Here is a 26,955-nt window from a genome sequence, read left to right as displayed (position 1 = left end):
GAGAGGATATATGCAACTGGTGACACAGGGAAACAGGAATCAGTGGTTTGCCTCTAGCAAGTTGTACCACTGAATATATATGTGAGGAAGGACACGAGGAGCTAAATGCAATGCAGAGTCTACACGGGTACACTGAACTTGATCCCACGTTGAACTGCACACAATAATAATAATGAATGAACAGCACTGCACAGATAAACAAAGTCACTAGAATAGTCCAGCAAAAGGAAACACAGTCTATAATAGCAATAGTCTCAGGGGATGGAAACTCCGGAGGAGAACAACTCAGTCCAGATGGATATGCAATACACCAGCACAGTCAATGAGAAGTATGCATACCGTGGTTCAGAGGAGCAGGCTGTTAGAGATAGCTGCAGGGATACCTGAGCGGCAGGGAACTGACGAGATGAGAAGTCCTTGCAGAATGGAAGCGGCAGGTAGGTGCAGCGCACTGTAGGTAGGCCAACAAGGACGACAAATACTCAGGAAGCAGTAGTATATAGAATTGAACAGCAGGAGACCACGGGAGAGTTGAAGCGATGTAGCAGAGCTGGAAGCTGAGGAGCGTAGACTCGATGCTAACAGGCAAGTTGACACAAATGGACACACTGTAGAAGCAGTAGGCAGCGGGTCAGCTGACGGCAGGTAGAATGCAGACTGGAGCGCTGAGACGAGCAGGACTCTGTAGACACGCTGAAGTAGCTAACAGGAATCAGCTGGAACAGTAGCGATGTAACACAGGAGAGTTTGAAGTAATCTGTAACTGTAGATACACGGAGGCAGCGGATAGGAATCAGCTGCTGGAGTCACGATGAAACACAGGAGAGTTTGCAGTAATCTGTAACTGTAGATATACGGAGGCAGCGGATAGGAATCAGCTGCTGAAGTCACGATGAAACACAGGAGAGTTTGCAGTAATCTGTAACTGTAGATACACGGAGGCAGCGGATAGGAATCAGCTGCTGGAGTCACTAGGAACACGAGGAATAGAAGTGGTCTGGAAACCACAAACGGCAAACAGGAATCAGCATCCGCTGAACACACGAGCAGGCACTGGAACACCTTCAGAGACTCATGAGGAATGAGACTCCAAGATCAGGCAATGTGGTATTGACCACAGGTGCTTAATATAGGGAGTGTTGCCTGATCAGCCAATTAAGTTAAAGGAACAGAACTGAAGGTTAAAAGGGACTGCACATGCGCAGTACCTCATTATAATGGACGGACACGGTTCCTAGCTACCTTAGAAGTAGCACTCACAGTCCGGTGAGTGACAGTACCCCCCTTTTAAAGGTGGGCACAGAACACCTGGAACCGGGTTTGTCTGGAAATTTGGTATAGAACTTTTTCAAGAGAGCTGGAGCGTTGAGATCTTCAGCTTTGATCCATGAACGCTCCTCAGGACCAAAGCCTTTCCAATGCACGTGGAAACTAAGAACTCCTCGCGAAATTTTAGCATCCAAAACCTGAGTAATCTCAAAGTCTTCCTCCTGATGAACTTGAAGTGGCCGAGGTGCAGAAGGAGGGACCGAGAAACGGTTGATGATGAGAGGTTTGAGCAAGGAAACATGGAAGGCGTTGGAAATACGAAGACTCTTCGGAAGTAAAAGTTTGAAGCAAACTGGATTTATAACTTGAATGATCCTATATGGACCAATAAAACGGGGAGCAAATTTCATGGATGGAACCTTCAAACGAATATTCTTAGTAGATAGCCACACCTGGTCTCCGACTATCAATGGTGGAATAGCCCGTCTTTTTTTGTCCGCAAAAGACTTATATCTGGCAGATGTCTTCTTTAAACAGGTTTTTACCTGAGCCCAAATATTTTTGAAGGTTTGACACAAAGTCTCAACAGCAGGAACTTGGGTGGGCGGGAGGGCAGGAAATTCCGGGAAAGACGGATGGTGACCGTAAACCACAAAGAATGGAGTTTTAGATGATGACTCATGGTACATGTTGTTATGAGCGAATTCAGCCCAAGGAAGCAATTCTACCTAGTTGTCTTGATTGGCTGACGAGAACATCCTTAAGAAAGTCTCAAGATCTTGGTTGACTCTTTCAGTTTGTCCGTTCGATTGGGGATGGTAGGAAGATGAGAGTGCTAATCGTATGCCCAAGGTCTTGCAAAGGGCCCGCCAGAATCTGGAAACGAATTGTACTCCTCTATCTGACACGATCTCGGACGGACATCCATGGATACGGAAAATTTCTCTAATGAAATGTTCAGCCAGGGTAGAAGAAGAAGGTAAACCAGACAAGGGAACAAAATGCGCCATCTTCGAAAATCTATCCACCACTACCCAAATGGTGTTGCAATTCTTACTAGGAGGAAGCTCAGTAACAAAGTCCATACTAATATGGGTCCAAGGCTTAGATGGAATGGGTAGTGGCTGAAGCAACCCCGCTGGAGTTCTGCGGGGGGTCTTGAACTGGGAGCATAAATCGCATGCCGCGATAAACTCTTTGACATCTTTTCTCATAGAAGGCCACCAATAACTTCGAGAGAGGATTTCAAAGGTCTTGCGTTCACCAGCGTGTCCAGAAAAACGAGAAGAGTGAAACCATGAAAGGATTTTTTTCCTAAGAGCAGGAGGCATGAGGGTCTTACCAAATGGTAGCACTTTAGTGGAAGAAGCAGCCAGAGAAACACATTTGGGATCTAATATAGAGTGGTTAGGACTCTCTTCAACGTCTGAGGACGCCACAAAGGCTCGAGATAGAGCGTCTGCTTTTTTATTCTTTGCAGCTGGTTTGAAGGTTATGATTAGATCAAAACGGGAAAAGAAAAGAGACCATCTTGCCTGACGAGGATTTAAATATTGAGCGGACTGTAGGTATGACAAATTTTTATGATCCGTAAAAATTGTCACCGGATGACGAGCTCCCTCTAACAAATATCTCCACTCCTCCAATGCTACTTTAATAGCCAGCAACTCCTTGTCCCCGATAGTGTAGTTCTTCTCCGCAGGCAGAAGACCCCGAGAGTAAAAGGCACAAGGATGGAATTTTTGTTGCTCCGATTTCTGGGAGAGAATGGCTCCTAAACCAACATTAGAGGCGTCTACTTCTAGGAAGAAGGGAAGTGTCACATCAGGCTGTCGAAGGATGGGAGCAGAGGAGAAGGACTCTTTAAGAAATTGAAAGGCTTGGAGAGCCTCAGATGACCATTGCTTAGTATTGGCCCATTTGCGAGTTAGAGCCACAATGGGAGATGCAACTGAAGAGAAGTCTTGAATGAAGCATCTATAGTAGTTTGCGAAGCCTAAAAAACGCTGAATGGCACAAAGAGTAGTTGGCTGAGGCCAAAGTAACACAGCATTCACCTTTTCTGGATCCATTTGTAGACCAACTCCGGAAACAATATAACCCAAAAATGGAATCTGGGGCAACTCAAATTAACATTTTTCTAATTTACAGAATAATGAATTTTTCCGGAGTCTGGAAAGAACTTCGGCCACTTGTTGGTGATGTGAAGGCAGATCTTGGGAAAAGATGAGTATGTCGTCCAGATATACTACGACACATACATATAACAAGTCCCGAAAGATCTCATTAATGAAGCCCTGGAAAACAGCGGGGGCATTACATAACCCGAAGGGCATTACTAAGTATTCATAATGCCCATCTCTGGTGTTAAACGCTGTTTTCCATTTGTCACCGGACCTGATTCTAATCAAATTGTAGGCACCACGAAGATCCAACTTAGTAAAAATCCGGGCTCTCTTGATCCGATCAAACAACTCAGTAATCAGAGGAATAGGATACCGATTTTTGATAGTGATAGCATTAAGTCCACGAAAATCTATGCAGGGGCGTAATGATCCATCTTTCTTCTTCACGAAAAAGAACCCAGCTCCAGCGGGAGAAGTAGAAGGTCGAATAAATCCTCGCTGGAGATTCTCTTGGATGTATTCAGCAGTAGCCTGAGTCTCAGGTAAAGACAGTGGATAAACGCGACCCCTAGGTGGAGTCTTGCCAAGTAACAGGTCAATCGGACAATCCCATGAACGATGAGGGGGAAGACGTTCAGACTGAGCTTTATCAAAGACGTCGGCAAATGAAGCATACTGAGGAGGAAGTCCTGGTGAGGAAGGTGAAATGGAGGTTTGCTGTATTTTACGAGGAACAACACGAGAAAGACAATGTTGGTGACATTCAGGTCCCCAAGACGTAACTTGAGGAGTGCACCAGTCAATCTGGGGAGAATGACATTGAAGCCATGGAATGCCTAAAACAATCGGACTTGTAGTAACAGGAAGGATTAAAAGCGAAATTTCTTCTCGGTGTAGGACACCAATCTGAAGGGTCACCGAAGACGTACTTTGGGTGATGAGACCGTTGATAATACGTGATCCATCGATAGCCGTCACCGTAATAGGAGTCTTCAGGGTAATCACTGGTAGGGACCATTGATTTACAAGGGATTCAGAAATGAAATTTCCTGCAGCTCCTGTATCAATCAGAGCTTGGGACTCAAAAGACTTAGTAGCAAATGAAATGGTAACGTCAAATGCACAGGTTTTTGATTTCGTAGAAGATGGAGAGGACTCCAGGGACCCTAACTTCACCTCTCCAGAACTAGTTAGGGCCTGGCATTTCCCGATTTTTTGGGGCATGACTGGAGCATATGTGTGGCATCAGCACAATAGATACAAAGTCTATTCTTAATTCTTCGATTCCTCTCTGCAGAGGTTAGTTTGGAACGTCCAATCTCCATCGGTATCACCGGAGGTGAAGCAGGACGAATTTGAGAAGTGGGACGAAGAGATGTTTTAGCTGAAGTAGTTCTCTCAGAGTCCCTTTCACGAAATCTGAGATCCACACGATGACAAAGAGAAATCAAATCTTCTAAAGACGTAGGGAGTTCTTGAGTAGTCAGTGCATCTTTAATTTTGCCTGAGAGCCCCTGCCAGAAGGCGGCAATTAACGCTTCAGTGTTCCACTGAAGCTCAGAGGCTAAGATCCTAAATTGGATGATGTACTGTCCTACTGTACGAGAACCCTGTCGTAAACGAAGAATGCTGGAGGCAGCGGAAATAACACGACCTGGTTCATCGAATACATTACGAAACATGGAAATAAATTTGGCACTATCCTGTAACAACGGATCATTTCTTTCCCACAGAGGGGAAGCCCATGCGAGAGCTTGTCCGGAGAATAATGAGATGAGATAGGCCACTCTGGAACGATGAGTCGAAAAGTTTTGAGGTTGGAGCTCAAAATGTACTGAGCATTGGTTGATGAAACCTCTACAAGTTTTGGGATCTCCATCATACTTTGACGGAGTTGGCAGGTAAAGCGTGGAAGCCGTAGACACCTGGGATGGCACTGGGGAAACGGAGGAAAGCACAGGAGCATCAACAGAAGCTGTAATATTCTGCCCAGACGTTCCTTGGGAGACTAACGTCTGGTAACATTGTAGTAATAGTTGTTGACGAACATCCTGTTGTTCCACACGGGTGACCAGATGCTGCAGCATCTCTTTAGCTGTGGGTTCCGAATCTGGGTCTGTCATGGCCTGATCTTACTGTCACGGGCACTAGGAGTCTTTACCCAGTATCACCCGCTGATGGTCTTATTAGAGCAGTTGAGTTGGTATATGATACTCTGATGGCAGGGTGATAATGGAACTGGAAACAGCAGATGGTTAGAGAATGCTCAGAAAGTCTATGACTAGCAGCACTGGTAAACAATAGGTAACTGAACACGAGGATCTGGATGGACAAGGACATGTGAGGGTAGTCAGTGGTCTGCGCACGGCAAGTTGTACCACTGCTATAGTGAGAAGAATGTCCAGGAGTAATAAGGAGGTGGAAGTCAGCGGTCTGCGTATAGCAAGTTGTACCGCTGTCTGTAGTGAAGGAATGGAATCCAGGTGAAGGTAACGGGGAAGTCAGTGGTTTGCGTGTAGCAAGTTGTACCACTGCTTATGTGAGAGGATATATGCAACTGGTGACACAGGGAAACAGGAATCAGTGGTTTACCTCTAGCAAGTTGTACCACTGAATATATATGTGAGGAAGGACACGAGGAGCTAAATGCAATGCAGAGTCTACACGGGTACACTGAACTTGATCCCACGTTGAACTGCACACAATAATAATAATGAATGAACAGCACTGCACAGATAAACAAAGTCACTAGAATAGTCCAGCAAAAGGAAACACAGTCTATAATAGCAATAGTCTCAGAGGATGGAAACTCCAGAGGAGAACAACTCAGTCCAGATGGATATGCAATACACCAGCACAGTCAATGAGAAGTATGCATACCGTGGTTCAGATGAGCAGGCTGTTAGAGATAGCTGCAGGGATACCTGAGCGGCAGGGAACTGACGAGATGAGAAGTCCTTGCAGAATGGAAGCGGCAGGTAGGTGCAGCACACTGTAGGTAGGCCAGCAAGGACGACAAATACTCAGGAAGCAGTAGTATATAGAATTGAACAGCAGGAGACCACGGGAGAGTTGAAGCGATGTAGCAGAGCTGGAAGCGGAGGAGCGTAGACTCGATGCTAACAGGCAAGTTGACACAAATGGACACACTGTAGAAGCAGTAGGCAGCGGGTCAGCTGACGGCAGGTAGAATGCAGACTGGAGCGCTGAGACGAGCAGGACTCTGTAGACACGCTGAAGTAGCTAACAGGAATCAGCTGGAACAGTAGCGATGTAACACAGGAGAGTTTGAAGTAATCTGTAACTGTAGATATACGGAGGCAGCGGATAGGAATCAGCTGCTGAAGTCACGATGAAACACAGGAGAGTTTGCAGTAATCTGTAACTGTAGATACACGGAGGCAGCGGATAGGAATCAGCTGCTGGAGTCACTAGGAACACAAAGAATAGAAGTGGTCTGGAAACCACAAACGGCAAACAGGAATCAGCATCCGCTGAACACACGAGTAGGCACTGGAACACCTTCAGAGACTCATGAGGAATGAGACTCCAAGATCAGGCAACGTGGTATTGACCACAGGTGCTTAATATAGGGAGTGTTGCCTGATCAGCCAATTAAGTTAAAGGAACAGAACTGAAGGTTAAAAGGGACTGCACATGCGCAGTACCTCATTATAATGGACGGACACGGTTCCTAGCTACCTTAGAAGTAGCACTCACAGTCCGGTGAGTGACACCTGGTCAGTGAGCGGCGAAGGAGGTTGCTTCCTCATAACGTTGAAAAAATGATGTTTATAAAAATGAATAATCAATTCCTCAATGAAGTACAACACTGCCCTCCAGATAGTACAGAGGGACCTGTGGTTGTGGAGTCCAGCGGGGACGAATTGATAATGTGTGATGAGGAGGAAGTACACACTGTAGGGGGAGAGGAATCAGAGGTTGAGGATGAGGACGACACCTTGCCTCAGTAGAGCCTGTTTAGTCTGTACAGGGAGAGATGAATAGCTTTTTTGGTGTGGGGGCCCAAACAAACCAATCATTTCAGCCGAAGTTGTTTGGTAGGCCCTGTCGCTGAAATGATTGGTTTGTTAAAGTGTACATGTCCTATTTCAACAACATAAGGGTGGGTGTGAGGGCCCAAGGACAATTCCATCTTGGAACTTTTTTTTTTTGCATTATATGACCAATCAACAGTCGTTTGCCATGTTCAAAAAGTAAAACCAAATTTAAACAAATTCAAAAATTTAAACCAAAAGTAAAATGCCCTGTCATAATTTAAAACAAGAGGTATTGACGTGCTCTAAAACTACTGTATTGTTGTTTATATTGTATAAACACTACACTTGAAAGCTTGAGTCTTTCAATGAAAAAGTAACTGTCCATTGCACGAATATTTGCAACAGGGACAATTTTAGGGTTAAGAAAGTCAACTAATAACACTTCGACGCTGTCTGTCTTTATAAACACTACACTTGGAAGTTGGAGGAGGTATTGTGGCCCCGGCACCAAATTTACTACCGGGGCCACTCCACTGTGCAGTCCATATTTAGGTGTATCAGATATTAAACAACGGTGACAGTTGATGCCAAATTTTTTAATTATATTGTTAGCGCTGTAAAAAATTGTGTTCCGGGCACACCACACTACGCAGTCCATACCCTTTTTTGGTGCAATTCTGACCCGTGGAGAGTTTTTTAATTATATTGTGGCCTCGGTACCAAAATGTGTACCGGGGCCACCACACTACGCAGTCAAGATAGATAGATGCGTATCATAGATAAAGTACATTCAGTGGTGTGGGGCAAATTGAAAAATATTCAAAATGCACTGACATTATCAAAAACAAGAGGTTTTCACACGCTGAAACTCCAACATGTATATGATGGAGAGGATGGAGGAGCAGCCGTATGTGCAGTGTAATGCAGACCTGTTGAAGGTTTTCTATATATTATATTGTGGTGGCCAGTGCCCACTACTCTACGCAGTCCAGATACTAATTTTGGGTGTAATTCAGACCTGTTGAAAGTTTTCTATATATGTTTTATTGTGGTGCCCAGTGCCCACTACTCTACGCAGTCCAGATACTATTTTTGGGTGTAATTCTGACCTGTTGTAGGTTTTCTATATATTATATTGTGGTGGCCAGTGGCCAGTCCTCTATGCAGTCCAGATACTATTTTTGGGTGTAATGCAGACCTGTTGAAGGTTTTCTATATATTTTTTATTGTGGTGCCCAGTGCCCACTACTCTACACAGTCCAGATACTATTTTTGTGTGTAATTCTGACCTGTTGAAGGTTTTTCTATATATTTTTTATTGTGGTGCCCAGTGCCCACTACTCTATGCAGTCCAGATACTATTTTTGGGTGTAATTCAGACCTGTTGAAGGTTTTCTATATATTTTTTATTGTGGTGCCCAGTGCCCACTACTCTACGCAGTCCAGATACTATTTTTGGGTGTAATTCAGACCTGTTGAAGGTTTTTCTATATATTTTTTATTGTGGTGCCCAGTGCCCACTACTCTATGCAGTCCAGATACTATTTTTGGGTGTAATTCAGACCTGTTGAAGGTTTTCTATATATTTTTTATTGTGGTGCCCAGTGCCCACTACTCTACGCAGTCCAGATACTATTTTTGGGTGTAATTCTGACCTGTTGAAGGTTTTCTATATATTTTTTATTGTGGTGCCCAGTGCCCACTACTCTACGCAGTCCAGATACTATTTTTGGGTGTAATTCAGACCTGTTGAAGGTTTTCTATATATTTTTTATTGTGGTGCCCAGTGCCCACTACTCTACGCAGTCCAGATACTATTTTTGGGTGTAATTCTGACCTGTTGAAGGTTTTCTATATATTATATTGTGGTGGCCAGTGGCCAGTCCTCTACGCAGTCCAGATACTATTTTTGGGTGTAATTCAGACCTGTTAAAGGTTTTCTATATATTTTTTATTGTGGTGCCCAGTGCCCACTACTCTACGCAGTCCAGATACTATTTTTGGGTGTAATTCTGACCTGTTGAAGGTTTTCTATATGTTATATTGTGATGGCCAGTGGCCAGTCCTCTATGCAGTCCAGATACTATTTTTGGGTGTAATGCAGAACTGTTGAAGGTTTTCTATATATTTTTTATTGTGGTGCCCAGTGCCCACTACTCTACGCAGTCCAGATACTATTTTTGGGTGTAATTCTGACCTGTTGAAGGTTTTCTATATATTATATTGTGGTGGCCAGTGGCCAGTCCTCTATGCAGTCCAGATACTATTTTTGGGTGTAATGCAGACCTGTTGAAGGTTTTCTATATATTATATTGTGGTGGCCAGTGGCCAGTCCTCTACGCAGTCCAGATACTATTTTTGGGTGCAATTCAGACCTGTTGAAGGTTTTCTATATATTTTTTATTGTGGTGCCCAGTGCCCACTACTCTATGCAGTCCAGATACTATTTTTGGGTGTAATGCAGACCTGTTGAAGGTTTTCTATATATTATATTGTGGTGGCCAGTGGCCACTACTCTACGCAGTCCAGATACTATTTTTGGGTGTAATTCAGACCTGTTGAAGGTTTTCTATATATTATATTGTGGTGGCCAGTGGCCAGTCCTCTACGCAGTCCAAATACTATTTTTGGGTGTAATTCAGACCTGTTGAAGGTTTTCTATATATTATATTGTGGTGGCCAGTGGCCAGTCCTCTACGCAGTCCAGATACTATTTTTGGGTGTAATTCAGACCTGTTGAAGGTTTTTCTATATATTTTTTATTGTGGTGCCCAGTGCCCACTACTCTATGCAGTCCAGATACTATTTTTGGGTGTAATTCAGACCTGTTAAAGGTTTTCTATATATTTTTTATTGTGGTGCCCAGTGCCCACTACTCTACGCAGTCCAGATACTATTTTTGGGTGTAATTCAGACCTGTTGAAGGTTTTTCTATATATTTTTTATTGTGGTGCCCAGTGCCCACTACTCTATGCAGTCCAGATACTATTTTTGGGTGTAATTCAGACCTGTTGAAGGTTTTCTATATATTTTTTTATTGTGGTGCCCAGTGCCCACTACTCTACGCAGTCCAGATACTATTTTTGGGTGTAATTCTGACCTGTTGAAGGTTTTCTATATATTTTTTATTGTGGTGCCCAGTGCCCACTACTCTACGCAGTCCAGATACTATTTTTGGGTGTAATTCAGACCTGTTGAAGGTTTTCTATATATTTTTTATTGTGGTGCCCAGTGCCCACTACTCTACGCAGTCCAGATACTATTTTTGGGTGTAATTCTGACCTGTTGAAGGTTTTCTATATGTTATATTGTGATGGCCAGTGGCCAGTCCTCTATGCAGTCCAGATACTATTTTTGGGTGTAATGCAGACCTGTTGAAGGTTTTCTATATATTTTTTATTGTGGTGCCCAGTGCCCACTACTCTATGCAGTCCAGATACTATTTTTGGGTGTAATTCAGACCTGTTGAAGGTTTTCTATATATTTTTTATTGTGGTGCCCAGTGCCCACTACTCTACGCAGTCCAAATACTATTTTTGGGTGTAATTCTGACCTGTTGAAGGTTTTCTATATATTTTTTATTGTGGTGCCCAGTGCCCACTACTCTACGCAGTCCAGATACTATTTTTGGGTGTAATTCAGACCTGTTGAAGGTTTTCTATATATTTTTTATTGTGGTGCCCAGTGCCCACTACTCTACGCAGTCCAGATACTATTTTTGGGTGTAATTCTGACCTGTTGAAGGTTTTCTATATATTATATTGTGGTGGCCAGTGGCCAGTCCTCTACGCAGTCCAGATACTATTTTTGGGTGTAATTCAGACCTGTTAAAGGTTTTCTATATATTTTTTATTGTGGTGCCCAGTGCCCACTACTCTACGCAGTCCAGATACTATTTTTGGGTGTAATTCTGACCTGTTGAAGGTTTTCTATATGTTATATTGTGATGGCCAGTGGCCAGTCCTCTATGCAGTCCAGATACTATTTTTGGGTGTAATGCAGAACTGTTGAAGGTTTTCTATATATTTTTTATTGTGGTGCCCAGTGCCCACTACTCTACGCAGTCCAGATACTATTTTTGGGTGTAATTCTGACCTGTTGAAGGTTTTCTATATATTATATTGTGGTGGCCAGTGGCCAGTCCTCTATGCAGTCCAGATACTATTTTTGGGTGTAATGCAGACCTGTTGAAGGTTTTCTATATATTATATTGTGGTGGCCAGTGGCCAGTCCTCTACGCAGTCCAAATACTATTTTTGGGTGTAATTCAGACCTGTTGAAGGTTTTCTATATATTATATTGTGGTGGCCAGTGGCCAGTCCTCTACGCAGTCCAGATACTATTTTTGGGTGTAATTCAGACCTGTTGAAGGTTTTTCTATATATTTTTTATTGTGGTGCCCAGTGCCCACTACTCTATGCAGTCCAGATACTATTTTTGGGTGTAATTCAGACCTGTTAAAGGTTTTCTATATATTTTTTATTGCGGTGCCCAGTGCCCACTACTCTACGCAGTCCAGATACTATTTTTGGGTGTAATTCAGACCTGTTGAAGGTTTTTCTATATATTTTTTATTGTGGTGCCCAGTGCCCACTACTCTATGCAGTCCAGATACTATTTTTGGGTGTAATTCAGACCTGTTGAAGGTTTTCTATATATTTTTTATTGTGGTGCCCAGTGCCCACTACTCTACGCAGTCCAGATACTATTTTTGGGTGTAATTCTGACCTGTTGAAGGTTTTCTATATATTTTTTATTGTGGTGCCCAGTGCCCACTACTCTACGCAGTCCAGATACTATTTTTGGGTGTAATTCAGACCTGTTGAAGGTTTTCTATATATTTTTTATTGTGGTGCCCAGTGCCCACTACTCTACGCAGTCCAGATACTATTTTTGGGTGTAATTCTGACCTGTTGAAGGTTTTCTATATATTTTTTATTGTGGTGCCCAGTGCCCACTACTCTACGCAGTCCAGATACTATTTTTGGGTGTAATTCAGACCTGTTGAAGGTTTTCTATATATTTTTTATTGTGGTGCCCAGTGCCCACTACTCTACGCAGTCCAGATACTATTTTTGGGTGTAATTCAGACCTGTTAAAGGTTTTCTATATATTTTTTATTGTGGTGCCCAGTGCCCACTACTCTACGCAGTCCAGATACTATTTTTGGGTGTAATTATGACCTGTTGAAGGTTTTCTATATGTTATATTGTGATGGCCAGTGGCCAGTCCTCTATGCAGTCCAGATACTATTTTTGGGTGTAATGCAGACCTGTTGAAGGTTTTCTATATATTTTTTATTGTGGTGCCCATTGCCCACTACTCTATGCAGTCCAGATACTATTTTTGGGTGTAATTCAGACCTGTTGAAGGTTTTCTATATATTTTTTATTGTGGTGCCCAGTGCCCACTACTCTACGCAGTCCAAATACTATTTTTGGGTGTAATTCTGACCTGTTGAAGGTTTTCTATATATTTTTTATTGTGGTGCCCAGTGCCCACTACTCTACGCAGTCCAGATACTATTTTTGGGTGTAATTCAGACCTGTTGAAGGTTTTCTATATATTTTTTATTGTGGTGCCCAGTGCCCACTACTCTACGCAGTCCAGATACTATTTTTGGGTGTAATTCTGACCTGTTGAAGGTTTTCTATATATTATATTGTGGTGGCCAGTGGCCAGTCCTCTACGCAGTCCAGATACTATTTTTGGGTGTAATTCAGACCTGTTAAAGGTTTTCTATATATTTTTTATTGTGGTGCCCAGTGCCCACTACTCTACGCAGTCCAGATACTATTTTTGGGTGTAATTATGACCTGTTGAAGGTTTTCTATATGTTATATTGTGATGGCCAGTGGCCAGTCCTCTATGCAGTCCAGATACTATTTTTGGGTGTAATGCAGACCTGTTGAAGGTTTTCTATATATTTTTTATTGTGGTGCCCAGTGCCCACTACTCTACGCAGTCCAGATACTATTTTTGGGTGTAATTCTGACCTGTTGAAGGTTTTCTATATATTATATTGTGGTGGCCAGTGGCCAGTCCTCTATGCAGTCCAGATACTATTTTTGGGTGTAATGCAGACCTGTTGAAGGTTTTCTATATATTATATTGTGGTGGCCAGTGGCCAGTCCTCTACGCAGTCCAGATATTATTTTTGGGTGCAATTCAGACCTGTTGAAGGTTTTCTATATATTTTTTATTGTGGTGCCCAGTGCCCACTACTCTATGCAGTCCAGATACTATTTTTGGGCGTAATGCAGACCTGTTGAAGGTTTTCTATATATTATATTGTGGTGGCCAGTTGCCAGTCCTCTACGCAGTCCAGATACTATTTTTGGGTGCAATTCAGACCTGTTGAAGGTTTTCTATATATTTTTTATTGTGGTGCCCAGTGCCCACTACTCTATGCAGTCCAGATACTATTTTTGGATGTAATTCTGACCTGTTGAAGGTTTTCTATATATTATATTGTGGTGGCTAGTGGCCAGTCCTCTACGCAGTCCAGATACTATTTTTGGGTGCAATTCAGACCTGTTGAAGGTTTTCTATATATTTTTTATTGTGGTGCCCAGTGCCCACTACTCTACGCAGTCCAGATACTATTTTTGGGTGTAATTCAGACCTGTTGAAGGTTTTCTATATATTATATTGTGGTGGCCAGTGGCCAGTCCTCTACGCAGTCCAAATACTATTTTTGGGTGTAATTCAGACCTGTTGAAGGTTTTCTATATATTATATTGTGGTGGCCAGTGGCCAGTCCTCTACGCAGTCCAGATACTATTTTTGGGTGTAATTCAGACCTGTTGAAGGTTTTCTATATATTTTTTATTGTGGTGCCCAGTGCCCACTACTCTACGCAGTCCAGATACTATTTTTGGGTGTAATTCTGACCTGTTGAAGGTTTTCTATATATTTTTTATTGTGGTGCCCAGTGCCCACTACTCTACGCAGTCCAGATACTATTTTTGGGTGTAATTCTGACCTGTTGAAGGTTTTCTATATGTTATATTGTGATGGCCAGTGGCCAGTCCTCTATGCAGTCCAGATACTATTTTTGGGTGTAATGCAGACCTGTTGAAGGTTTTCTATATATTTTTTATTGTGGTGCCCAGTGCCCACTACTCTACGCAGTCCAGATACTATTTTTGGGTGTAATTCTGACCTGTTGAAGGTTTTCTATATATTATATTGTGGTGGCCAGTGGCCAGTCCTCTATGCAGTCCAGATACTATTTTTGGGTGTAATGCAGACCTGTTGAAGGTTTTCTATATATTATATTGTGGTGGCCAGTGGCCAGTCCTCTACGCAGTCCAGATACTATTTTTGGGTGCAATTCAGACCTGTTGAAGGTTTTCTATATATTTTTTATTGTGGTGCCCAGTGCCCACTACTCTATGCAGTCCAGATACTATTTTTGGGTGTAATGCAGACCTGTTGAAGGTTTTCTATATATTATATTGTGGTGGCCAGTGGCCAGTCCTCTACGCAGTCCAGATACTATTTTTGGGTGCAATTCAGACCTGTTGAAGGTTTTCTATATATTTTTTATTGTGGTACCCAGTGCCCACTACTCTACGCAGTCCAGATACTATTTTTGGATGTAATTCTGACCTGTTGAAGGTTTTCTATATATTATATTGTGGTGGCTAGTGGCCAGTCCTCTACGCAGTCCAGATACTATTTTTGCGTGCAATTCAGACCTGTTGAAGGTTTTCTATATATTTTTTATTGTGGTGCCCAGTGCCCACTACTCTACGCAGTCCAGATACTATTTTTGGGTGTAATTCAGACCTGTTGAAGGTTTTCTATATATTATATTGTGGTGGCCAGTGGCCAGTCCTCTACGCAGTCCAAATACTATTTTTGGGTGTAATTCAGACCTGTTGAAGGTTTTCTATATATTATATTGTGGTGGCCAGTGGCCAGTCCTCTACGCAGTCCAGATACTATTTTTGGGTGTAATTCAGACCTGTTGAAGGTTTTTCTATATATTTTTTATTGTGGTGCCCAGTGCCCACTACTCTATGCAGTCCAGATACTATTTTTGGGTGTAATTCAGACCTGTTAAAGGTTTTCTATATATTTTTTATTGTGGTGCCCAGTGCCCACTACTCTACGCAGTCCAGATACTATTTTTGGGTGTAATTCAGACCTGTTGAAGGTTTTTCTATATATTTTTTATTGTGGTGCCCAGTGTCCACTACTCTATGCAGTCCAGATACTATTTTTGGGTGTAATTCAGACCTGTTGAAGGTTTTCTATATATTTTTTATTGTGGTGCCCAGTGCCCACTACTCTACGCAGTCCAGATACTATTTTTGGGTGTAATTCTGACCTGTTGAAGGTTTTCTATATATTTTTTATTGTGGTGCCCAGTGCCCACTACTCTACGCAGTCCAGATACTATTTTTGGGTGTAATTCTGACCTGTTGAAGGTTTTCTATATATTTTTTATTGTGGTGCCCAGTGCCCACTACTCTACGCAGTCCAGATACTATTTTTGGGTGTAATTCAGACCTGTTGAAGGTTTTCTATATATTTTTTATTGTGGTGCCCAGTGCCCACTACTCTACGCAGTCCAGATACTATTTTTGGGTGTAATTATGACCTGTTGAAGGTTTTCTATATGTTATATTGTGATGGCCAGTGGCCAGTCCTCTATGCAGTCCAGATACTATTTTTGGGTGTAATGCAGACCTGTTGAAGATTTTCTATATATTTTTTATTGTGGTGCCCAGTGCCCACTACTCTACGCAGTCCAGATACTATTTTTGGGTGTAATTCTGACCTGTTGAAGGTTTTCTATATATTATATTGTGGTGGCCAGTGGCCAGTCCTCTATGCAGTCCAGATACTATTTTTGGGTGTAATTCTGACCTGTTGAAGGTTTTCTATATATTATATTGTGGTGGCCAGTGGCCAGTCCTCTACGCAGTCCAGATACTATTTTTAGGTGTAATTCAGACCTGTTAAAGGTTTTCTATATATTTTTTATTGTGGTGCCCAGTGCCCACTACTCTACGCAGTCCAGATACTATTTTTGGGTGTAATTATGACCTGTTGAAGGTTTTCTATATGTTATATTGTGATGGCCAGTGGCCAGTCCTCTATGCAGTCCAGATACTATTTTTGGGTGTAATGCAGACCTGTTGAAGGTTTTCTATATATTTTTTATTGTGGTGCCCAGTGCCCACTACTCTATGCAGTCCAGATACTATTTTTGGGTGTAATTCAGACCTGTTGAAGGTTTTCTATATATTTTTTATTGTGGTGCCCAGTGCCCACTACTCTACGCAGTCCAAATACTATTTTTGGGTGTAATTCTGACCTGTTGAAGGTTTTCTATATATTTTTTATTGTGGTGCCCAGTGCCCACTACTCTACGCAGTCCAGATACTATTTTTGGGTGTAATTCAGACCTGTTGAAGGTTTTCTATATATTTTTTATTGTGGTGCCCAGTGCCCACTACTCTACGCAGTCCAGATACTATTTTTGGGTGTAATTCTGACCTGTTGAAGGTTTTCTATATATTATATTGTGGTGGCCAGTGGCCAGTCCTCTACGCAGTCCAGATACTATTTTTGGGTGTAATTCAGACCTGTTAAAGGTTTTCTATATATTTTTTATTGTGGTGCCCAGTGCCCACTACTCTACGCAGTCCAGATACTATTTTTGGGTGTAATTATGACCTGTTGAAGGTTTTCTATATGTTATATTGTGATGGCCAGTGGCCAGTCCTCTATGCAGTCCAGATACTATTTTTGGGTGTAATGCAGACCTGTTGAAGGTTTTCTATATATTTTTTATTGTGGTGCCCAGTGCCCACTACTCTACGCAGTCCAGATACTATTTTTGGGTGTAATTCTGACCTGTTGAAGGTTTTCTATATATTATATTGTGGTGGCCAGTGGCCAGTCCTCTATGCAGTCCAGATACTATTTTTGGGTGTAATGCAGACCTGTTAAAGGTTTTCTATATATTATATTGTGGTGGCCAGTGGCCAGTCCTCTACGCAGTCCAGATATTATTTTTGGGTGCAATTCAGACCTGTTGAAGGTTTTCTATATATTTTTTATTGTGGTGCCCAGTGCCCACTACTCTATGCAGTCCAGATACTATTTTTGGGCGTAATGCAGACCTGTTGAAGGTTTTCTATATATTATATTGTGGTGGCCAGTTGCCAGTCCTCTACGCAGTCCAGATACTATTTTTGGGTGCAATTCAGACCTGTTGAAGGTTTTCTATATATTTTTTATTGTGGTGCCCAGTGCCCACTACTCTATGCAGTCCAGATACTATTTTTGGATGTAATTCTGACCTGTTGAAGGTTTTCTATATATTATATTGTGGTGGCTAGTGGCCAGTCCTCTACGCAGTCCAGATACTATTTTTGGGTGCAATTCAGACCTGTTGAAGGTTTTCTATATATTTTTTATTGTGGTGCCCAGTGCCCACTACTCTACGCAGTCCAGATACTATTTTTGGGTGTAATTCAGACCTGTTGAAGGTTTTCTATATATTATATTGTGGTGGCCAGTGGCCAGTTCTCTACGCAGTCCAAATACTATTTTTGGGTGTAATTCAGACCTGTTGAAGGTTTTCTATATATTATATTGTGGTGGCCAGTGGCCAGTCCTCTACGCAGTCCAGATACTATTTTTGGGTGTAATTCAGACCTGTTGAAGGTTTTCTATATATTTTTTATTGTGGTGCCCAGTGCCCACTACTCTACGCAGTCCAGATACTATTTTTGGGTGTAATTCAGACCTGTTGAAGGTTTTTCTATATATTTTTTATTGTGGTGCCCAGTGCCCACTACTCTATGCAGTCCAGATACTATTTTTGGGTGTAATTCAGACCTGTTGAAGGTTTCTATATATTTTTTATTGTGGTGCCCAGTGCCCACTACTCTACGCAGTCCAGATACTATTTTTGGGTGTAATTCTGACCTGTTGAAGGTTTTCTATATATTTTTTATTGTGGTGCCCAGTGCCCACTACTCTTCGCAGTCCAGATACTATTTTTGGGTGTAATTCTGACCTGTTGAAGGTTTTCTATATATTATATTGTGGTGGCCAGTTGCCAGTCCTCTACGCAGTCCAGATACTATTTTTGGGTGCAATTCAGACCTGTTGAAGGTTTTCTATATATTTTTTATTGTGGTGCCCAGTGCCCACTACTCTATGCAGTCCAGATACTATTTTTGGATGTAATTCTGACCTGTTGAAGGTTTTCTATATATTATATTGTGGTGGCCAGTGGCCAGTCCTCTATGCAGTCCAGATACTATTTTTGGGTGTAATGCAGACCTGTTGAAGGTTTTCTATATATTATATTGTGGTGGCCAGTGGCCAGTCCTCTACGCAGTCCAGATACTATTTTTGGGTGCAATTCAGACCTGTTGAAGGTTTTCTATATATTTTTTATTGTGGTGCCCAGTGCCCACTACTCTATGCAGTCCAGATACTATTTTTGGGTGTAATGCAGACCTGTTGAAGGTTTTCTATATATTATATTGTGGTGGCCAGTGGCCAGTCCTCTACGCAGTCCAGATACTATTTTTGGGTGCAATTCAGACCTGTTGAAGGTTTTCTATATATTTTTTATTGTGGTACCCAGTGCCCACTACTCTACGCAGTCCAGATACTATTTTTGGATGTAATTCTGACCTGTTGAAGGTTTTCTATATATTATATTGTGGTGGCCAGTGGCCAGTCCTCTACGCAGTCCAGATACTATTTTTGGGTGCAATTCAGACCTGTTGAAGGTTTTCTATATATTTTTTATTGTGGTACCCAGTGCCCACTACTCTACGCAGTCCAGATACTATTTTTGGGTGTAATTCAGACCTGTTGAAGGTTTTCTATATATTATATTGTGGTGGCCAGTGGCCAGTCCTCTACGCAGTCCAAATACTATTTTTGGGTGTAATTCAGACCTGTTGAAGGTTTTCTATATATTATATTGTGGTGGCCAGTGGCCAGTCCTCTACGCAGTCCAGATACTATTTTTGGGTGTAATTCAGACCAGTTGATGGGTTTTTAATTGTATTGTGGGGAACACTCCTCTAAGCAGTCCAGAAAGATACCTCGTTGCAACGTTTTGTACTAAAAAAAAAAAAAATTATTGTGAGGTGTTAGGTGTTCAGAATAGCCTTTAAATTAGTGGAAATTATTGTTATTGAATGTTATTGAGGTTAATAATAGCGTAGGAGTGAAAATAAGCCCAAAAACTTGATTTTTACACTTTTTAGTTTTTTTTAAAAAAAAAATCCGAATCCAAAATCTTAAATCCGAACCAAAACGTTTCGGCAGGTGTTTTGCAAAACAAATCCGAACCCAAAACATCGAGAAAATCCGGATCCAAAACACAAAACACGAGACCTCAAAAGTCGCCGGTGCACAGCCCTAAATAAAACAATAACAGATTTACATTTTTGTCAGTGTTTTAAACATGCCTCTGTTTCTTGAAACTTTAGAAATTACACAATGCACAACCTAACGACTGAGATTCAGAAAGCCCCGATATACAGTTTCAGTCTATCACACTTTTCAAGCATGTGCAAAGAAATTGAGTTGAACATGTGGATGCATTTCCAACACCATCTGTGTATGTGGACTCGATCTTCACTCATTTGATAAAAAACATTTTCAAAATTAATTTCATAGTTCAGATGTAAAATATGTTTTAAGTATTTTAAAAAAGATCCAGCTTTGAAAGAGAAAATGTAATTATTTTATTTTTAACATTACTGTCAACAGTGCAATGCAAAACAAATTTCGTAATTACATAAAACAAATGGCAAACTAAACAATAGGCAGCGAGCAATGTGAACTACATAGCGCTGTGAATTACATTTAGTGAGAGTATTTTTAATTAGTGTCAATTATATATACAACCTTGAATTTACTTTAAATGTTGGTCATATTTTTGTTTATCTCTCCTCTCTAGGCTAGCACTGTACAGAGAACTCACTCACATCAGTCCATGCCCCATTGTAGCGTACCTAATATACACAGAGAGAGAGAGAGAGAGACAGAGAGACTAGGGCCAATTAACCTACCAGTATGTTTTTGGAGTGTGGGAGGAAACCGGAGCACCCAGAGGAAACCCATGCAAACACAGGGAGAACATACAAACTCCACACAGATAAGACCATGGTCGGGAATTGAACTCATGACCCCAGCACTGTGAGGCAGAAGTGCTAACCACTTCACCACCGTGCTGCCCCATAAAATGTCTTAATTTAATTTACAAAGTATAGTATCACGCATATATGGTATATTTGTTTAGGGATTTGAAATGATTGATAGAGGAAGGGCAATGGTATGTAGGAAGCAGATGCGAGACATGAAAAAAATATTCCAGTTCTCATACTAATTACTAGTGGATAGCCTGACTGTGGACAAAAAATAATAGCATTTAAATTACCCCATGTGTAAAATGCGTTTTTCCTTACAACCAAGAGGAAAGATGACAGTGAGCACATCAACGTTTCTACAGTAGCTTTACTTTCTTCATCTTATTTTAGTTTTCTTTAATCTACTGTATGGCTAATGTTTTCAAACATGACCAGCATATTAAAAAAAAGAACACTAAACCTTGTTTCTTGTTTAAATCTTTGCTTATTCCACAGATATTTTCACAGTTCCAAACTGGGTAGGAACACTTGGGTGGTCTTATCTCTAACCATATCAGGTGGTGTGTTCACTCTACCATTACAGCATGCCTCAACATAGTTATAGGCAGGTATTTTTTATCCCTAGAATTAACACATAAACAATACTCACTGCATTTTTGGCAAACAACTGCTGTACCATAAATTATGCTTCTTCTATTTTAGTGCCTCCTTTCAACTTCTATTCTAATCTGGAACAATTCATTCATATAACATGATAAGATGTTCTTATATCACACATAAAGAAATGTATATGTTTTTTAGATTGCACTGAAACAATATATGCTTAGAAATATATTCAGAATAAAACAAGATATGCAATTTGCAATCAAAACATATTTTTTAGTATTTCCTATAGAATAAAATATATTACATCCATCTTCTATTTGTAATTAAATATTACTCTTTTTGAGTTCATTATATCATGTAATTATTAACAGTGTTCTTACATATATTAATTTTATCTAAAAATAATCCAATTTAGAATGAAAAGCTCTTGAAAGCATAGAAGAAATGTATCCTATTAGTTGATGAGACCCTTGACATTTAATATATAATCTCCTAAATTAAGACTTTCATACATAATTAGATTTTATTATACTATACACTTTTTTATTGTTAATATTATTCTAAATCATTCTTGAATAAGGCACTCATGTAGACTCGGGGCCTGATTAATTAACAAGTGCAAAATGAACGCATTCTGCTTTTTTTAAAAAAAATGCACGTAATTCGGGCATACGCACATTTGTATTGAACTAGAAGTGGATCTGAAGAATTGTCTCTTGTTGAATATGTATCTAGGTACGCTATGTATAGACAGCACTTGACGTATTGGGTCACACACAACACAGTGCAGGATAGCTACAATACATAAGTGATACTACTGCAAAACTCTTACCTTAGTGATGGGCAAAGCTTGAATTGGGGCGATGCTGTGCGTGCTCGAGCTTGGCACGCCCTTACTGTACATTGACTATGTGCATATGCTCCTTCCTCTCCCTATCCTGCCAATGAAATCATAAGCTGATGGAAATGTGATTTGTGCTTATAGATGGTATCGGCATTTCCGTTGCTTAATAGTTTGTTTGTGTGGTTTGTATGTACACCGATATAGATAACAGCGAAAAACAACTTAAGTAAATTAACGCACACTTTCTAGAAGTAAAATTAAAATATTAACATAAATTAGAATAGAGACAAAAATATTTTAGTAATAAGGATGCATTCAAAAATGCTGATGACGTAACAGATATTTTATAACTTGTCACATAAACAGATAGCAAGCTTCCATATGTTTGTATATAATATCTTTAGAAAAATGATCAGATGAATCCAATTGTAAATGACCTTTATGAATGTTTACTTTACTCAAAATTTAATATCAGATAATTGGGACTTTAAGTTACATGGCTGCATAATAAATATGCCAAGTGGCTTTTCCCCCTTTCCCGGTGTGAGAGCTGTGAGGACTTGGCATCTTGGTTTCTGTGGACTGAGAACTTTGGCGCAGTTCCATATTCTCACCTGCGGTGCTGTTGTATTTTGTTTCCCTACTGTCCCAGCAATATAGCAGTTAAGCCACTCTGCCAGATTTCTCAGCAGTTGACGCATTGCATATGTGAGAGGTTCTTAACATCCTAGGTCTCCCAGCAGTCTGCGCTAGATTATTTAACCATGAGTGAGTTGATGGTACCACTCTGTTACAGTCCCTGAAATCCTGTTTCCTTGCTAACTTTGCAGCCTTCTGAGCTGGTAAACCTGAATATATATGTAAACTTTGATTTTGACCTTTCACTCCTATGTATTAGCAAACCCTGATCTTGGCTATGCTGTGCATGGCAAACCTTGAATCCTGATACTGTCTATGTTACCTGTGCGCCACTACCTATATTTGCTTCTCCAGCAAGATCAATTCCATCCTGTGCATGCAAACTTATAACCAGTGAGCTGCACTGTGTTATTTATTGCATTGTTTTTTGTGGGAATCTAGAAATCTTTGCACAGTCCTGTATCTTTATACCTTTATCATACTGTTCTATTCAAGAAATAAAAGTCATAGATCATGTAAAATGTCAGCTGCTACTGAGAGTTGAAAATCATTTTTCTGGAAATGTTAATGCACTGCAATGGTCAAGACAAGGTTACCAAGAAACAAGGCTCTTAACATTGTCCCTGAGCCAACATGTGGAAAAACATCATTTAGGAGAAATATGAAAGACCTGACAAGTAAAATGGCAGTTTCATTACTAAAAGTGAACATATAATTGTATATCTAGTGTTGTTCTTGCCAATAGTGATGATATTGATATTGGAGGACTTCCGGTTCCTGGACTGAGCAGACGTGACCTCGCCACTGGGGCTTGGTATCAACCAGCCTTCTGGGCCCTGAAAATTATCTGGAGTTGGTTAAGTCATCCGACCTGATACATGCTTGCAGTCATCCTGCTGTCCCCTCCAAGCCGCACTGCTGCGTCTCTTCTCCGTGTGATCCTGGGCTGGTGTGTGGCTCTCCTCTGACCACAGTTCCCAGCATCACTGTGGCCTGTACCTGCTCCACTCCAGTGAGTTAACCACTATTGATACCTCGACCCATACTACACCTGCTGGTCAGTCCTTTGCTGTGATTGCTGTTCCAGGCCTCACCCTACACAGATTTTGCCTCAGGTCCCACTCTGGCCTGCTACTACCAATCTAAGCCAAGGCTTCAGTCTACTCATTTTGGATTTAATGTGCTGCTCTAATGCTCACTGCACACAAACCTTGTCTTCCTTGATTTGATGCCTGCCTCTTATTGCTCCATATCTACCCCTGGGACCATCATTGCTCTTTACGTGACCTACGTATCTCCCTCTGGTGCCATCTCTCAGCTTTCTGACCCAGTACTGGAGGAAATCTCACTCCCTGGCAGATTTTCTTAATTTTAAGATCATCCTCTTCTCCTACAGCTCTGCCCTCTCCCTAGCCATGAAATCCTTATTTAAATCTCTCATAATATCTCAACCATCCAACACCCATCAACTCTTCACCACTTTCAATTCCTTACTCCTCCCTCTCCCCTTCCACCCTTTATCACTGCCACTGACTTCGATACATTGTTCACCTCCAAAATTGAGGGTATCAGATATAAAATCTTCTCCTCCCACTACTCTCTTACCCCCCCAGTCTCACCCACTTGCCCTCCAACCATCATCCTATGGGCTCCTTCTGCTCCAATATGGGTGAGGAAGTCCGTTGTGTACATGTACCCACTTCCCCCTCTACCTGCCTCCTTGATCCCATTCCCTCCTACCGCCTCAGATTCCTCTGACCTACTGAGTGCTCCCACCTATTCATCCTATCTCTCTCCTCGGTATCTTCCTCTCATCCTTCAAAAATGCTATAGTCTCTCTCATTCTTAAAAAAAAGTATCTTGACCCCACCACTCTGTATAAATTACTGCCCCAACTCTCACCTCCCTTTTTCTTCTAAATTGCTTGAACTGCTGTTCTTGAGCTGTCTCAAAAACTACCTCTCCAACATCTCCATCCTCGATCCTCTTCAATCTGGGTTCCGCCCCCTCCATTCCACAGAAACTACCCTGGCCAAAAATCAAAAGGCCACTGCTCCCTTCTCATCCTCTTGGATCTATCTGCTGCCTTTGACACAGTTGATTACCCTCTACTGCTGCACACCCTTCACTCCATTGGTCTTTCTAACACTGTCTACTCTTGGTTCACCTCCTATCTCTCTAACCACTTTTTTTATATTTCTACCTCGGGCTCCTCCTCCCCATTGTAATTTCCATAGCTATCGTCATCATTAAAGATTATCCGATATGATTAGCGTGGTTCCAAAACACAAAGAGATTTAATAGCAAAGTATAATAAAATATAACCGATACGTACGCTTGTGCACTGGATCCAGTAACAGCTCTTCAATCCTGAAGTTTGTATGGTGAGAGAGAGAGACTCATACTGTCCAGTAACTTTTTATACATTTTAAGTTAAATAAAAAAATGATGATATCACAATGTACACAAAGATAGTTCTAAGATTATTGGTTCAGGGTTTAAGATAGTCCAGTACAATGCAGGTCATAGGTCAGTTTAAAAACGATGCTCCTCCAAAGCTGGAGGCAACTCACTCCAATATTCCTGCCTTGAAACATGGTTTAATATATGAACAAAGGCATTACATTTCTTATGACCTGAACCATAAATATAAATAATGTAGGTTTAACATTGTGTAATAAATCTCTAAATGAATAATATAAAGAATGTAAATTGGAATCTTTATTAAAAGTGAACTATTTAAAAATGTGAGTGTGAATGTAAATATATTTATTGTGTATTCCTATGTGATTGTGTATTTATCTTTTGTATGCTGATGCGTATGAATCACAATCGCACAGAAAACTATAGCACGCGATATTTATTCATTTAAAATGACTTCCTTCAATTATTTGACTTCAACACAATCTTCACCACTTCCTGTTGGAGTCCCTTAGGGCTCAGTCCTTGCCAATTTGCTCTTTTCTTCATTCACCTCTTCACTGGGTAAACTCATTAGTTCCTTTGGCCTCTAATATCATCTCTATGCCATTGACACCCAAATCTACCTCTCTTCTCCTGTCCTTTCTCTATCCCTCCTCACTAAGGTGTCCTGCTGTCTCTTTTCCATCTTCGCCTGGATGTCCCAACACTTTCTTAAAATCAATATGGCCAAATCTAAACTTATAGACTTCCCTCACTCAAGAGACTCCTCACCTCCCATCCTCTCCATCACTGTTGGTAATACCATCATCTCCTATTTTCCCCAAGTTTGATACTTGGGTGTCATCCTTGACTCCGCCCTCTCATTCACGCCGACATCTAATCCCTTACCCAATCCTGCCCCTTCCATCTCTGCAACATCGTTTGTATCAGACCCATTTCCAGTCTTGATAACTGCAACCTCCTCCTTACTGGCCTCCCATCTTTTTCCTTTTCAGTCCATGATCAATGCTGCAGTAAAACTAATCTTCCTCTCTCGCCAATTTTCATTTGCCTGCCCTCTCTGTCAAGCACTGCTCTGGCTCCCCACTATAGAATCCTCTTCTAATTCCTCACCTACAATGTCCTTTCTAACTCCACCGCCCATTTGACTCTCGCATTTAAGGTTTCTATTTTATGATTACCTTAGTGTTTGCAAAGATAGCAAAATGAGTCAGTAGCTGGTGAACAATGTAATAATTTATTGCAGGGCAAACACTAGTAGCTAAACAAAATAGATACAAAGAATGCAGGAAATAAACAAAGCTCAGTTCATTTAATTAAAAAAACACAATCCGCATTTGGCTGGGTGAAATAAAACAGTCTCTAAACCAATACTGGTTGTGCAGGAAACAAGGACACTCACAATGTGAATGATAAGACATGAAAGTTGGTAGAGCCAGGGATGCACAGGAACAGATACTGGAGACAGACAGCAACAATGTGCAATGTTTGTGGCGGGTATAAAAAGCAATGTGGTAGGTGATGATCAGGAAATGTCCAGTAGGTGAAGTGCAAAGGTTCAAAAGTCTACAAGAGCAACACCTCTGGAAAGACACAGGTACTGCAAAGGGCTATATATACAAAGTCTTAACACTCCTGTGCTGCCCGGTCTCTGGAATAATCTCCCTTGTTACATCAGGCTTTCTTCATCCCTTCTGATTGTGCCCTCTTGTTCATCTCTCGCCTCAGAGTTCTCATCTCCCTCCCCACTTTGTGTTTCCTGTGAGTCTGTACCCTCCCTTTCGATTGTAAGCTTCCATGAGCATGTCCCTCTAACCCTTGTGTCCTCCTCCTTCTCCTGTCACCTTTGCCTTCTGCTCCTAGCCTCACTTTGAACCTTATCACTAGCCTCCTCCCCTTGG

This window comes from Mixophyes fleayi, chromosome 2 (genome assembly GCF_038048845.1).
Source record: "Mixophyes fleayi isolate aMixFle1 chromosome 2, aMixFle1.hap1, whole genome shotgun sequence".
Taxonomy (NCBI): Eukaryota; Metazoa; Chordata; class Amphibia; order Anura; family Limnodynastidae; genus Mixophyes; species Mixophyes fleayi.
Note: the sequence above shows the minus strand (reverse complement) of the source record.